The sequence below is a fragment of the Tachysurus fulvidraco genome, chromosome 19, assembly GCF_022655615.1.
Source record: "Tachysurus fulvidraco isolate hzauxx_2018 chromosome 19, HZAU_PFXX_2.0, whole genome shotgun sequence".
NCBI lineage: Eukaryota > Metazoa > Chordata > Actinopteri > Siluriformes > Bagridae > Tachysurus > Tachysurus fulvidraco.
In genome coordinates this window covers 11,133,873-11,151,340 of record NC_062536.1, presented here as the reverse complement: position 1 = coordinate 11,151,340, position 17,468 = coordinate 11,133,873, and the positions used below count along the sequence as shown (strand labels likewise).

Here is a 17,468-nt window from a genome sequence, read left to right as displayed (position 1 = left end):
TATTCTTATATGGGCGTCAAAAACAGCCACATCACTTGTCACAAAGGGATGGGTTTGTTTTTTGTTCATTCCATCTTTCCATCCTTCTAGTGGGCCTTCTTTAACACGCACACATGCACACATACATACGTGTGCCCTTCTTAAACATATATGAAAAAGGAATGTTTTTCATGCGTGGCTGTACTCTCTCTCTCTCTCTCTCTCTCTCTCTCTCTCTCTCTCTCTCTCTCTCTCTATATATATATATATATATATATATATATATATATATATATATATAGATATATATATATATATATATATATATATATATATAGATATGTGTGTGTGTGTGTGTGTGTGTGTGTGTATGTATGTAAACTAAGTACACTAGTCAACCCACTTCCCACGGTTGATGTCTTCAGCATCAGCCTACACACTGTCAGAACAAGGTCATCCAGATCATTATGTGCCTGCAGGAATGTTCACATTCTCGATTACTGGGCCTGAGTTATCAGTCCTTTAGGTTAAAAATGTTTTGTTTTCGTTCTGTAAAAATAAAAAGCTACTCCAAAAACAAATAACGTCTATCCCAATGGTTTACATTCCTGACACAGATGAATGCATACATGTCTTTAATGGGAATGCACCTGTGCCACAGAAACAAACATCTCGACCAATTGTTTTGAACACTACTCTGTTTTGGTAGGTTCCTTCCAGTATTGCTTAAATAAATCCCCCAAATAATCAAGTAAATGACCAATTCTCCTATCCTTCCACTGCATATCTGGAAAATGTATGTGTTATAGTTATACCAGTTAACTATGTTATTGCTGCTTGTGGACATTTTTACTTTTCCAACTATTTTATTGCTGTTATCAAAATCACTAGTTTACGTAGAGTTTTTTGCACTAGTTCCTTCCCACTTAACACTGTTCCTCTTGTTTAGAGGACATGATCTAGTTTATTATTTGCGCTTACATAGCCCTTTATACTTTGCTATTGTATCATGTGTTGCATCATGGTCATGGGGAAACAACATTGTTCCAGTGTATACTGGTTATATAGTGGAATGACAATAAAAAAACAACTTGATCATCTTTTTTTCTGCTTTGCTGACGCTGGATGATGATGATGATGGTGTCCGTGAGATAAGCATTTTGAAAAGGTAGCATGTTGTCATTGACGTTGCACAGCCATGTCTTAGAGCCAATGTTGAGAAGTGGCTTTCCACTAAAATCCAAGATTTTTAAATCTCACAACTCAATTAAAAAACTAAATAAATGGTCTCACTTGGTGATGTGAACATGGTTACAGACACACAAAAACTTTTCCTCCTATTTCTTTTGTTTTGGATTGCTTTCTTTTAAATCATCAATATGAATTGATCAAGTTGCACAAAACTTTGTTAGATTTGTGTGTGCAATTGAAATGAATAATCCTTTTAAACTTGAAAGCATAGTAACTCACCAGTTCCAGAAATTGATGCTGATCAATCATTACTATTGAGTATCATACATAAATTTATGATAACACAGAATCTCATGTTTCCAAACTAACAGGACTCTCACAAACACCACATTTGATGTTTATTGCTCCTGTGAATAAATTGATTTTGTATCCAGTTTGATAAATGAGGCCCGTTGCGTGAAAGAAACTCAATCTTTAGCTTTCCATCAAAGTACACTTTGAGATCTTTTCGCCTCCAGGGGTTACTTTGATCTCTCTGGTCTCTGTAAAGAATTTTTTTTTGCACAGCAACAAGTATTTCATCTTTGGACATTTGCTTGATTTAAATGGGGAAAAAAGTAACCCGATTTGCCCTATAATTTTGTGGAATTGCAGCTGAGTCACATCTGAGAAATGACAAGGAGGGCAAACTTAAGTGCTGGCCCTGCCATATGTACACTCATAAGCTTTAAGTAGTCTGGGACAGATCGAGGAGTATGTCTTTCCTTCTTTGCTGTTTTAGGGTCTGTGTGTAAATGGGTTCTGATTGCTGACCACAGGAATAATTGTTTACTGTAATTGTAATTGTTTGCTTAGTCTCTCTTACTGGAACCGATGATCAGACCATTTTTAATTTGGTGTGGTTCCACTCATGGACTAATATAAATGTATCTTTGGAATGGGCAACACAGCATAAAGTCAGTGCAGAGGCTATTGTTAATCTGGGAAGTGTTCATTTTCTTTATACAAGATATTACCCGTTAAGCTTTGCCTGAGTGAAAGCACAAAGGTTTTATAGAGGTTTAATGGTTGAAGGGTTTTAGGAGTTCTGTTAATAACCTTATAACAATTACCAATGATTTATAGCTAGTAAGTGATTGAAGGTCATATACTTGCTTGCTAAATCACGGCCCAAGATAACTTTGATCTTTCGTCTTTAGCAATAAAATGGTTCAGTTTTCCATAGCCAAAAAAAATTACAGTCTTCTTTACTGTAGTGAAGTCCCAAATATCCTTGTAACATGCTCTCTCTTATCATTAGAGTGCAATAAAAGGCTGCTTTTTGTAACTGGGCTTGTTGCTAGCGGTTTCAGGAGCAGATAGTTTTTATTCTTTGATTCTCTTCTATGAAAGCCAGCTTGCTAAATGTGTGTTATGTCATGGAGCTGCTGATCCCCCGGACCAGGACGGGGGACTAGTGTATTACATAGATGGATTCTTCTAATCCATGTCTGCCCATGTCCCCACACCACAGATTAAGTGGCTCGCTCACCTACAGAAGCGGGTGATGGAAGCATACAGTGAGTTTTGTTCATTATATCTGCCCCAGCATTACTTGATACTGTCATTAATTGTCCACAACAGGAGATTATTCAGATTGTGTTGGGGGGAAAAGTGACAGGCCAAAAGAAAATTGCTGCTGCAATAATATTAAACAATATGTTACCTCGAAGTTTGGGATGCGTGAGCATTGTTTCACTGCAGATCCAGTGACTGTAACCAATTACAAATAAGGAACGAGACTGTTTCAGATGATAACTTAAGAATTCTAATGGATTGCATTTATCTCAGAACTCATTATTGTTAGTGTGGAGAAGCGAAAATAGAGTACTGCAAAGGCCAGAGTACTGCAACCTGCTGTTCATCCGTGATGCACAGGCACTATTGATTGACCTGAGTGACTGAGATTGACAAGGCTGAATAGTGTATAGCAGTCCTCCCACTTAATGTGCGTTTGCCAGATTTGCTCTCTTGCTTTGGATGGCTATGGCATCTTTGCAATTTAAACATGTACGTGTTTGAGTGAAAAGACACTTTTATTTGTTGCTTTCTTTAACTGCTCTCTCGATGTCACCATCATTTCCCCTCAAAGCAATATGCAGTGACTTCTGGTGCTAGGTATGCTGCTACTTGTACTGTCTTACAAAGTCAAAATCACAATGCATCACACTATATACACAATGATATCCCTAAAAGTCAGGTGAAATGGAATAATTTACCATTCGGGGTAAATTAATGTATAATGAATATTTTTTTACCTTATTATTTGTTGGATAAATGGTAATTATTATTGTACATGATAGATTATAGATTATGTACTATGTATGACAATGGTGATATATACAGTATGCTATCTTTAAAACTGTTAAGATGAAGTTATATAAAATATAACTAAAGTTATATAAAATCTATGCAAACATTTAATTTGAATGTGACTCATGTCCTCCTGCTGCTGTATGTAGTCTAAATAAGTAGCTACATTTATGTTTCAGACACACCCATGGAGATGGAGCTGTCTCCCCCCCCCCCCCCAAGTTTGTAATCTCATGCCATTAAACCATCAGGCAACTCACGTGATGCCAACAGTGAAAGTCCTGTAAGTGAGTCATAGGTAGCCAAAGATGATGGGATTATTCCACTAAGAAGAGGTATTATTACAGAATGCTGTACAGCACGTGTACTTTTAAATGACAAAATAGCCTAGTTCCTGCTTGTAATAAGATTTTCTTAGAAAGTAGGTTGTATTCATGTTTATCATTTATAGACTGCTGGTCAAACGTCAACCCCCCCACCCTCACCCCCCATGAAGAGTCTAATTTTACAGGTTAAAATTAAAATAGCTCAGACGTGTGTGTGACGTATAAGAGAACACACTTTCACTGTCAAAACGTGTTGCATACCTGTGGCTTGCTGCAGTTCATGTATGTGATCTGCAGAGTTCTTTCATATCGTCTACAGCCACAACAATTATTGGAAGAAAATGAAGCACATCTAAGGAAACAGTGCCATTATTTAGTGCCATTTTGTTATGATAATACATACAGTAACATCAGCAAAAGTACATGTGTTAATGACTCATGGGTTTAACCTATACTTTTTTGTTACAAGTCTTTAGTGCTTATTAATAAAAGAGTACAATATGCTTATTGGTTAGTCCTGTGTGCAGTAATAAACCATTCCTGGCTTCCTGCCCTGCTCTCTTCAGCGATGGCCTACACACAAGAACAAAGTTATCCAGATCATCATGAATGCCTGCTTGATCACTTAGATATGCCATCAATGTACACGAGAGAATAAACCCTATGCTTGATTATATATTTTAATATATTTAATATTTGTTAATACTTTTCTTCACAATGATCGTATCTCAAATTGTGTAGTCCTCACTAATTTATTTATGTTCATAGTCTGTATATTGTTTTATATGGAGCTACTGCAAACAATCAGAATTTAAAAATAAGCCTCTCTTTTTCCTCCCTCATGTGATCAAGAGTGTTTGTGGTTGTGTAAACAGTAGTTTTGTGATTCTCCACTGGTCTCACCTAATGATGAATGATTGTGAAAGCAAGAGTCAATAACTGCTGGAATATAATAGTTACGATGTACAGTATAGCCAAATTTGTACAACTCAATAATTAATATTATTGGTTTAATGCTATTTCTGTTAGTTGCTATAATTGTAATAATGCTATAATTGTATAGGTTCTCGTAACAATCCAAGCTTATACCCATGTTGTTGCCAAGATGATTTCCAAAAGAATTTCTCTGCTATGTAAAAAAGGCATCATTTGTCACCATGTAAAGTTACATGATGATGAGGAATGCAGAGATAGAAACACAGAGAACCTACATTCCTAAAACTATTGGAATAGCAAGAACTTACAATGAAGGAAACTTTGGTTGAGATAAAAAGCTGAAAATGAAACAATAGAGCCGAATTTTAGCTTTCATTTGCAAAACAATAGCAAATAAAAAAAGCAAATATTGGCATTGGTTCTAGTCAGTCTGTTGTAGTAAATACCTCGTCATTGATTATGCACGTCTAGACATATTCTGTTTATGCAGCGCTTGTAAAGTGTGTGGAGGAATTGCCGGAAACGTAACTCTAGAAAGCTTGATCATGGAACAGAACTGCTTGCACTTGCGTCTAAAGAGCCACATACAACACACTGATTTAATATTAATATGCTTACTGGTTACAGAATGTTTAAATACTGCATCTCTGGGATGTTGCCCTCATAATACACTGAAATGTAATCTTTTAGTATTGAAATATATTAGAAGCTTATTGCATCAAACATTAAGGCATTTGTGCAGTAAAACTAGCTTTAGAGGTGATATAAAGGTCTGAATGTAAAATGAGAGGACATAAGGGATTTATGTGTGTAGGGTCAAGTCTAAGAACCTCAATGAAACAGTGACATGAGTTATGAACAGTAAGATTATAAACAATGTAGAAACATATAAATCTTCATTCAAATTTGTGGCTAATTTATCTGACACATTGATTTGTAACGCTTCTTATATACTATGCCATTTATTTAATAAATATTTGATTTGCATTGTGATAACTTGATGTAGCTCAGGTCTGTAGAAATATGATTCCTAGTCCTGTCTTGTATATGAGTACACATGCAGCTGTTAAAGCAGTTGAAACGGTTTTTGCCATAAATGATGATGTCTAAATATATGAACCTATTTATAGATTACTTCTAAGAAATTTCTTCATTTTCTGTACTTCTCTGTCTATTATCTTTAATATCTAACGTTACTCTAATTTGTAATGGAAAATAGTACCTTACCCAATCCATTGTTTTTATTAAAAGAAGTAATTTTTTTTAAGAAGCAAAGATATTCTGTAATCTCAGCCAAAGTTCTCTGAATATTGCCATACTGTGAAGGTCGCTTGTGCAGTGGAATATGGAAGGCTCTTATATAATATTTATAGCTTAATTGTTACCAGCCATTTGTGCCTAGGAGGATTACTGTGTGTACTTTGTTCATCTGAATAATTTCCAGATTTCCCCTTATACAGCAGATCAGTGCAAACATTCTTGATAAGCTGATTGAGTGCCATATCTGTGACGTAGTTTTTCTTTATCACAAGTACACTTCAAATCAGGAAGAAAAAAAAAAATTAGATTTCTAGTTGTGTGGTTTTGTGGTTTTCTTAGACAGCAGGACCATTGGGCATTTGTTAGGAACGACAGATACCCTTTTTAGCAGATGCTGTGTGATGGAGTTTCCCTTCTTTTTGAAGTATATTTTAATAACATTTGAAGTATATTGATTTGTAATAAGATGCACTAAACTTTCCTTGACATCAAGTCATTCTTGTTTAATTCCTTGTCCAGTTGTTGGTCATTGATTTAAGAGACTAACAGGTTGACTTTTTGTAGCTTGCAGGTTGGCTAAGACCAAAAGGTGATCATGTATCTTGCAATAAAATAAACATCCATGTCATATGCTTGGACATTTGACCTAAAGTATAGTAGCATGTGTACAGATTAATCCCCCTTTTCCCTCCTCCCTATTCATTAATGGTTTTAATTGTTTCTCACATTTAGGTGCAGCAGTTGAGTTACATGTACCATCGATTTATTGTGAAAAATATAGTGGTTAATCCTTCTTGTTAATTTTTCACAAAGGACTATAGTGACTCATAAAGAGGCCTCATTTAAAAAAAAAAGCTGCGTCACAAAGAACTCTTACAATAGAGCCACTTTGCCGTCTGGACTGTTTCCTGTCTGCCTGATTTCAAGGCTCGGGTCATTTCTGTACAGAAACTGTTATACATGTCTAGGGGACTTTCCATCTTATAGTCATTAACAGGATGTTAAGTTGCATTTTAATTGGGTTTGCTCTATATCCAAAAGTATTATATACCATGTTGTTATACCATACAACATGTTGTGTGACAAAAAACTGTCCTAAAACGACGAGCCTCTATATGACTTTCACACCACAGTGTGTTAAACGTAATTATAGCACTGCATAAAGGAAACTGCTATTTTCAGTAGCATCCCCATGCAAACCTGTAATTTAACTACATCTTCAGCCCTCAGTCCCCACCATTAGAATCTGGACATAATTGGCAAACTGCAGCAAGTGTAAAATTAGCTGCTGCTGCTTCTTTTTTTTTTTATTTTGTCACACATTGTGTTCCCTCTGTCTATCTATCTGTCTGTCTATCTGTCTGTCTATCTGTCTGTCTGTCTGTCTGTCTGTCTGTCTGTCTGTCTATCTATCTATCTATCTATCTATCTATCTATCTATCTATCTATCTATCTATCTATCTATCTATCTATCTATCTATCTATCTATCTATCTATCTATCTATCTATCTATCTAATGATTTTCCCCCACAGACTAGCACATTAACTGTAAAGACTTTCGATCACATTATTTGTCTTTCATGTTTTTACAGGATAGCAGCCATGATTAGAGACAGAAGGTACATGTTTGTGCCTGTTATGTCTGTCTTTGGTAAAGAATGAGCTGTACATCAGATTTTCAGGATTTCAGATTTCAGGTGTTTTTCAAGCTTGATTTGTTCAAGCTACGAAGTGAGAAATATATAATGAGCCACACCATGATAGCATGTATTGTTTGTAAGAAACTTGCCAGCTAACATGTATAATGATTTTGAGTTTATGATGTACTTAACTACGCAAAACAATTATAAAACTGTATGATTTATTGTTAACATTTTTAACATATTGTTGTGTCTGTCATGATTGATCTAATGTAAATAATACAATTATCTCATGTAATGTGGTGAAGTGATATTTTATTTACATTGAATGCTGAGCTCAGGGTTAATGATGCCTTATCTTGCTGAGTAGAAGATTCTTTTAGCCATGAGAGAAGGGAGCTTTAAATCTTACATACTGCAGCTGTAATTAAATGTTTATCCAGGGCTATCATGTATCATGCATTAAGCGTAACAATCACTCATTTAGGTCTTTTCTCACGCTCTCCCTCCATGCATCGTATTTGTTACGCAGATAAACTTACAATTTATCATATATTTAATATGCCGCAGCGCCCAAAATGCATCTGTCCACACCGCTGTCTCTATGGAACCGGGCGGGAATCAAGCGCGTCTCCCCTGGAGTACTTAGTCAAGCCTGACACTTATCAGCCAATCAAAAAAAGAGGGTACACAATAGCCAATCAGACAATAGCATTATCTGGGTAATATTTAACGCAACAACCAATGGAAAAAAAAACATTTATTAGAGAGTGTATTTTCAATTGTCGGTTGGACCTCAACACGAAACAGCTTGTCTCTGGACGGGACATTGTCCTCAGTCATGACTTTAAACACTCACTCACTTACTCACACACACACACACACACACACACACACACACACACACACACACACACACACACACAAACAAATGAAAATTGAACAAATACTTTGTATTGGGTTAAAATGTGATCCTGGTAAAACAGTTTTTTGTTTTTTTTGTTTGGGGGGGGGGGGGTTGCTGAGGGGTTGGAAATGTCACACTTGAGAGCCCTGTTAATCAAACTCACATTTTACCTCGTTTGCTGGTTATCTTTCAAAGATCAACTACTGAGACAGACCACAGAGTGTGACTCGGAGAGACATATCAGTCCGTGTGTGTAGATTTATCAGCACCAAATGATTTCCATGTTTACTGTGACAGAGGTAAAACAGGGTGTGCTTCTATTGTGGTTAACAGTGACAAACAGCTATGATGCACAAATGAGAGTGATATTTGTCTTTTTGTCCTATTTCAGGTAAAAATCAAAGGCATCTGTTGAATAGATTTCAGACTTGTGAGTGTCTTGTACCCTAGAGTGAGATACTGCTAGCTTGCAGGCGGCCTTCACACCTCCTCATGCTGACATGCTTTACTCCATCAAATCAGTCCTGCATGATTGGAAATGTATTATATAATAGCCGGAACGTCCTCATTTATTATTTGAATGTTGAGGGCTATCTGAAAAAAGTTAATGTTTCCTCCTTTCAGTCTCCATTTTTAAATGTAATATATAAGTATTTATGAAAGGGTCTATATGCAATTTGGATTTTGAAAAAAGAAAATATTTTTAAGCTCTTTTTTAGCACTAATAGTCTTAACACCTCAGTCATCAGTATATTATTCCCAGCAAAAACTTAACCCTGGAATTTGCTTCATTCTGTATCCTTTTTCTAAAAAGGACTGTTAATGTTTAAGTGAAGCAGTTATTGTTGGTGAGAGAAATATATAGTTCCAGTCTTTCTAAAAATCCTTCTCAGTGTGGATAAATTAGCATGCAAAGCTTCATGCCCTGACTTGTATCTCATGCCCTTTTAAAGTCTTTGGCACCTGTTGGAACATTAGCCCTTTCACTAGATGAAAACCAGTTTTACTCTCTTTCACTTAATTCCTGAAAGAATATCATGTTTTAAAGGCATAAGCACTTTCCTATGAAGATTGCCGTAAGACTGAATTAGCTGTGTACATGAACTTGGTTGATCTTGGGTGGAGCAGTGATTTAAGTCACGACAGTTGTGTAATATCTACTGAACATCTCCCGAAATTCTTGCAGCGGTGAATAAAAGAGCTGTTTTTATCAAAGTTTTGGTCTATTAGCAGATACTTTCATTTATCTTTTTGGGAATCATGAAAGTGAAATCAGTACCTTGTGGCTAAACATTTCAACATTCAAAGTCACCTATCATGGGATCATAGTTTATATCATGTGCCTTATTAGTTCTCATCACTATTTAAATATACAGCTTGATTAGAAAAGAAAGATGCTCTAATTATATACCTGGGCTTAAAGCAAATTATTATTATTAAAAAAGTTATTCTTGTGATTTCAGTCAGCTTGATTGAAGTTTATACAGAAGAATTGATCACAAAAACCAGTAGCCTGTTTTTGGTTTCTTTCCCCAATGCCACTACTGTATTTTAGACTCCTTGTGGTCGGGTTTACGATGATTGTTGTAGCAGCCAACACAATCCTCATGGAGAGTTTTACAGTTAATTGGGTTACAATGAAGAGTTTGTGTATCAGGAAAACATTTGCAGCAAATTGTGCTAATTACATGAGCATAATGATTTATATATAATTAGGTTTGCTCCCTCTGTCAGCTGTGTGCATGTAGAAAGAAATACCTCAGTTATGGTGAGTTCAGCTGTGCTGTTCTCATTGAGGAGAAATAAGGTTTTAGTCACTTTTTTGTTAGTTTTCATGCTTTTAGTACATATATCCTCTTCAGGTTAAACACTATAAAATTATTTTAACTACTATTAACTACTTAATTATTTTAAGTACTATTAACACAAAAAGTAAGCTTTTTGACATTTACATTTTAACATGTTTGTGCTTATGAGTACATTTTTGTTCAGTTCCCAAGTGCAAAGTTAAGTCATTAAGTGAATTTTTTTCTTTAGATGGACAATATTCTGTCCTGTCTGCAGGTCTGAAGCCAGTGAAGAGCTCGCTGAATTAACCGTGTACAAGTCCTGCATTATGGCTTTATGCGTTATGTACAATATTTGAACTCCTATGGGATGAAAAACCTGAGGCTGATTCTCTTTCAGGTCCAGAGTGTTTTTTTTGTTTGTTTTTTTTTTTCCTTTATCCTGACTGACAATTTCTTCTAGCCCACCTTTGACACTTTTTGGGAAAAATAGGCATTAAAAGTCTTGATATTTTTCTTATAATTTCTCAGGCTTTATAAATGATTAACTCACTCTTGTTGATCCATTGAAGACTCAGCAGGACCTTTTGAGTAATGCTTCTATTTCTTTGCCTGAACAAATTGCTTTCCCCGCTTATCAGCACTGCAAATGAATCACACATCATTAGAAGATGTTTTTAGTGCCCTTATCCAGACTTGAAGGAAGGAACATCACACTTGCTGTTCAGTGCTTACTCAGAGCCTCAGAGGGACACCATCTGGCACATAAATAGAAGCTTTTATCCACAAGCCTCAAGACAATGATTGCCTTTTGTCACGTGGTGCATTTGCAAAGGTTTTCAGAACTGGATCACAGGAGCAGGTTTACGGCCACCTGAGTGCACTTAGGGTTTTATTGAAGCTGCCGCTCTGCTTCAGGATAAGGATTTTTTTTTGTCCTCTGATGCTGAATATTAGTGACTGGAATTGATGGATATTCACTGATATAAGCCATAACAATAAAACCAATTGCCTAATATTGTGTAGGTCCTCTTTGTGCTGTGGTATCTAGCACCAAGACTTTTTTAGCAGATCCTGTGTGAGTTGGGACCTCCATGTATTAGACTTGCTTGTCCAGCACATCCCAAAGATGCTTGATCTGATTGAGATCTGAGGAATTTAGAGGCCGAGCATTCTCTTGCTAAAAGAGTCCACTGCTATTAGGGAATATCGTTGCTATAAAGTGGTGTTCTTGGTCTGTTACAGTGTTTGTGTAGGTGGTACCTGGCCACATCAAAGCAAAGCATTGCCCAGTGCATGACAATGCCTCCACTGGCTTGCCTTCTTCTCATTGTTGTGCCATCACTTCCCCAGGAAATTAAAGTACACACACCTACCCGTCCACATGATGAACAAACAAATGTGATTCATTAGACCAGGCTGCTTTCTTCCATTGCTCCATAGTCTAGTTCTGATGCCCAGTTGCCAATTGTAGGTTCACTTGGACAGCACCTAGAGGGGACGGCGGTCAGCCTGGGCATTCTGACTGGTCTGCGTCTAGACAGCTTCATACACAACAAGCGGCAATGCTCTGTGTGTTCTGACCCCGTTCTGTCATAGCCAGCATCAACTTTTTAAACAGTTTGTGTCATTGGACCAAATATCTATGAATATGTAGAATTTATTTTTAATTGTGATACGATTTGATGTGTAGACTAGAGTCATACTTGACTTTAGTGGTTATGTTGCTGTTGATTTGAGACCCTGTTGCAAGAATCTTATAGTACTGCATCATGTAGGCTCTTGTTGATATTACTGACTTTTTTTTCCCCAAAGCACAGCTGATGCTCAGTATCAAGATGCATCTCTCAGCAGAAGAGAGAGGCAGTTTGTTTTATTAATGGCAGGGAATCGTATCAGATGACTTTGCATAAAAGTTTTTTAATCGACCTATCTGGCACCCCCCTACTTTGCAGCTGAGCAAAGAATACTCTTCTCAAAGAGGGATTAGATTACACACACATTTTGTATAACTCTTTTAACCCAATAGCACAATGCTTTATTTCTCTATGTTCTTTATTATACAAAGACATTTACTGTGGTATTAAATCAACTGAATGTACCAAAGGTGTTATGACAGTCTGAGATTGCTCTGCTTTTTCCACTGCTGCCCTTTAAACTGCCTTTTGTTTATGAATACTGAGTGTGGACTCATCAGACCTCACCTACATCTGTTGGCCAGAAAAAAAAGCAGTATCAAAGATTCAAGTTCAAGTTCAAGTTTTTCTTTATTGTCAACTCTTTCACATGTACAGTATATACACAAAAAAGAATCAAAAATGTATTTCTCTCAGTCCCAAGGTGCAAAATATTAGCAATGAGATTTAAATAAAGTGCAAAGCATATGTAGATGCAGTGGAGAATAGGCAGACCAATGCTGCACAAAGTGACTGGTGCATGTTTCCTTATGTTTCCTTATGTAATTTTATAGATCAAGCACTGTTCACTGCTTTAAGGATTTTTAATGTTTTATTGCTGGAAAGATGAAGCTAGTTAAAAATATACTCATGTCAGATTGTCCTTGGGGAACACATTTTTGTATATGATTATTGGAAGAAATAAAAACTGTGGATCAATCAATATTGTCCACAATTCTTTTTGTTAGCTAGATTAACAGTTGCTAGATCAACAGATGTATTATTTGCTCCCTGATTGATTATTTCTGACATTAATGAACAGTAATGCAGCAAATGCAGCATGCAAATACAACCTGTACATTTTTATAGATAACTGACTTTAAAGATAATTTAAATTGGAAAAAAGCCAATTCAGACTCAGACTGTAGCTGAATAAGCTCAAGATGAAACAGTTCAAGGAGAAAATCCGCAGACTTACTTTTCTTTATTTAAGGAAATAAAGCTAGTCAAAAACTCTCGGGTTTATACACAATTGTTATTGTGCTAACTTTGTTGCCCATTTTCTAGTATGTCAGAACTTCACACAGATTTCTCCCATTCACTACAAGGCTTCTTTTGTTTTGTGTAAATTATTGCGATAACCAATTATTAAATTGCCGTTCCATTGTGTAAAATTGAAACTGACAAATTATTTCATCCATTGTAGCCTAAATTGAAGGCAATGGAAGGTTTTATTACGTTGTCTAGTAAAGACTTGATGGCAGTTAATAACTTTAAAATAATAATTACCAGGAAGTAATGAGGAAGAAAATTGTGAAATGTATGCTTTCAGCCAGTCAGAAGTTTTGTCATCCTGTGGGCTTGTGCAAACCTTATTGTGCCGGCTCATTTCAGATGTCCTGGGCTCAACCCAAAGTTGGACTCCACCCTGTTTTTTCCACTTGGATTTTTAGTCACAATAGACCAATGTCATATTTACTAGTTGGCATCACATCAGAAAAACTCCTCATTTGCCTCTAACCCTGCCAAGCATAGACATCTTAACCAAAATGATTCAGTATGCTGTAAGTATCTTATTAAGTAACTATCCCAATTTAGTGGAAGTGAAAGTTCTAGCACAAACAGTTGTCTGTGTCTTTTTAGCTGTTGGCTATACAACAGCATTGAACCACATATCAGGAGGAAGAGTTTTAAACAGTTCTGCCTTTCACCACAACTACAGGAGCAATTTACTTATATGAATTAAAAAATAAAACGACACTCAGAAGCAATCTAGTTAGTGGCAATCAGAAATTCTTCGCATTATTATTTTTTGTCATTTTTGTCAGTGGCTCCATTAGGTTGCAGGATTCAAGTTGTAGTAGTCCTTTCTTCCTTCCTCATTCACATTCCCACCGTATCTAACATCAGAGTTTGACCATATGTGTACTGTTTATTATCTGACCAGCATGACATTGTTTTGTTTGACCTCTTAACATTTGTCACTGTACATACTATACATTAAGTGCAGCTGAACTGCACAGTCTTTAAGCTGGCAGAGATTGATAAGCAGTCAAAGCGCTGTTTTCTTCCAAATTCTTCACAGGTTTGGTTAGTAATATGAATCTCTGTAAACTTCATTCTTGTGCTCTTTGGAAACTGACTCTTTGAAATGTGAAAATGAAAATAATGACTGAGTTGCGATTAGCGAGAAGATGATAAATCTAAACTGAGTAACACAAAATACAGCAAATATGAAATTTTGCAGGTTTCGGTGATCAGGAAACCGATAAGCAGAAAAAACAAATTTTAAATATGTTTTTATTCTGGAAATATCACACCACCAACATAGTAACTGATCTCATTTATGTTTTTCTAAATTCTACTATTATCTCTAGTTTCACTTGAAGCACTGCCAGCTTTTCAAAGGAACTATCGTAATATGTTATTGCGCATAATCTATTGTAGTCTTTGATTATTCATTAATCCAGGTTATAATTATTTAACCAATGTTTTTTTATGGCTCTTTATGGTTGCAGACCATAAAGTCATGGAATATCATCAGATTACAATAGCTGTGGACTTCTGAATGGCACAGCAGAAAAGTATTCTGAGATTTAGGTTGATGTCTGTAACTTAGTAAACCAGTGTCAATGTATTAATCGATAGAGACTTAAAAGCACTTTTGTACATCGCTCTGGATAAGGCCATCTGCCAAATACTGTTAATCTAAGTGTTTTTCCTCATCATCGGAAGTTGGCAATTTTCTGCAATATCAGGAGCAGGACATCATCTATCCTATTGTCAGTTACAGCGATGAGGAAGGGCATCCGGCGCAAAACCTGCGCCAATTCTAATATGCGGACCACGTGATCCGCTGTGGTGACCCAGAACAGGGAGCAGCCAAAGGAAGAAAAAAAATGTACTATTATAATATTGCACCTAATCTGGTGTCTGTTGTCCCCAAAATAAAGTGTTCCTTTGACACAGGGCCTTATAGTTTCACTCAAAAAGTGGCATTCCTTGTCTCTGGGCAAACTGTTCTTTTTTTTTTTGCACCCAGATGAGTGATTTGAGGTGGTGAGGTTGGCAGTCAAAGGTTTCATTCCATCTATTTTTATTTCTTGCTCAGAAAAACCTATTTCTTTTGCTCAGATGCTGCTGCCAATTGAGCAGAAATATCTCATAAACTGCACAGATTACTGCTGCTCTGTTACTGTCTGGTTAGCGATAGCTGGGAAGACAACTCTATGCAGCATCACTCTTCTAACAAGATTTTTTTGGGTAATTGTGAGAGGTGTTGGACGAACTAAGCTCTTCTGCTCAGCTTAGCATTATTTGTGGTTGAGGCTGATTATGGAACGTTGTCTGTTTTGATGAGCACATTACACATTTATGTGGCAGCGATTTGGATCTTGATGGTGATTTTATATTTGTTTCTTTATTGGAACAACATCAGCAAAGCTTAGAGGATACATTGGATATAAATTAGAGTTGAATCGATGAACACATCATTAACATTGACTTTAGCAAATCATTGTTTTCCCGTAAATTAATATTGCAACTAATACACATCAAATCCTGTTGCCTTCTGCATTACACACATCAGCTAAGGAACAATCAGTTTGTCGATAGGATGTTTTTTTTTACTAGTTAACATTAATAGTTTCAGTAGTGTGTAGACTTACACTGTAGACATATAACACTTCTGTTGTCTGCAGACTTTCATGTCATTTCCAACATTAGTAAAAAAAAAAATATATAGATGCTAACCAGGCTTAAGTAATTCTGCTTGTTTCTGTGAGTGAATGTAATAAATCAGGACTGGGAAATTTATGCTCTCTGCTGCTCTGTTTTGTATTCATCATAAGTCTGCATAAATTCTATCAGTCAGATGTGTTAGTATGCCGGTGTGTCCTCATCACACAGTACATGTGCTGCTCTCTTACATAAGACACATTTTTGCATTAGTGATTTGATGTGCAGTTCAGGCCAAGATATGCATCTCTCTGGTAACATATGACCAGAGAGGAGATAATTTTGGATAATCCACTAATCCACCCATATTATCAGAGATTAAAATGCTTCACCTACTGCATTTAAAGCACCCTTGAAATCAAATTTGGTGTATTTTACTGTTCCCTTAGCCTTATGGACACCATTATGATACTATCTGAAAAAGAATCCTTTGGGAAATATTCTTATCTATTTTAATTTTTTAGTTCATTATTTCTGAGAAAGCAGTGAAACCTGCTTATTGAGTCATATTTAAACCTGTGATCATCATTATAAATGCTTTCCTGTCAAAGCGACACCTGGCATTTCGTGTTTCACTAAGGTCCTGTATCATGGTTGCTGAGGCAGTATACCTTGCACCTCCTGCTCATATGTCCTTCTTTTTAAGCTCTTGCACAAAGCATGCTTTGTTGAGGTCCTGTAGTGGAAGCAAGTATACTTGGCAAGAGCCACTCTCCAGGGAATGAAAATACTTTAATCACCTCATAAACTCTCACCTGAAAAAATCCTCATCATACACACCACCACTTTGGACTTGCAGTGGCCTGATTAAAACGTTGGTTAAGCCAAACAAGGCTACAGTTACGCTTCATTTCAAATAGCTCTGTTCTTTCCAGGCTTTAAACAATTAACAATTAAAGGAATGATGGGAGAAGTATAAAAACAGAACAATTGAGCATTGTACAGGATGGGCAGCAGAACCAGGCAGGACTGGCCTTGAGGGAAGAGGGTTTAAAAGTTCCCAGGCAGTACTGGGTCTGTCTGTCTGTCTGCTTCATCACACTTCAGATCCATCCACTTAAATATGCTGAAAAAGAAGGCTGAAGAGTGCAGGGAGCCTGTCGTAAAAAAGGTAAGAGGAGCGGCTTGTTGGGCGGGGTTTAGATCTTAGGATGGAGGAGGATCTGTGGAATAAGAGGGTAGACAAAAGCTCATCTGTATGTTCAGTAAAATCTCTTAAAGCGCCGCTGACCTCTGTAAACCCAGTAGTGTCAGCACTGTTAATGGCTTACTGCCAAATGAAGCCAGTGAGAGTTTAACACTGGTGGAGAACACATTACCTTCATTCATTGTAATGATAGGTCTTGGATTTGGTGTATAATTGTAGTCTGTAGCTTGAAAACTGAGAATGTCTCTGATCTGCTGTTTGTTAGCACAACTAATCTGCTGTTTTTTGTTTCAGTTAAGAAAAACTTGAG

General features: G+C 36.5%; 1 protein-coding gene across 3 annotated transcripts in view; it reads left to right on the top strand.

Moving 5' to 3' along the window:
* Positions 1-17,468, top strand: part of ahcyl2b (adenosylhomocysteinase like 2b) — a 29,740-nt gene that overhangs the window by 1,233 nt on the left and 11,039 nt on the right. The window lies entirely within an intron of this gene.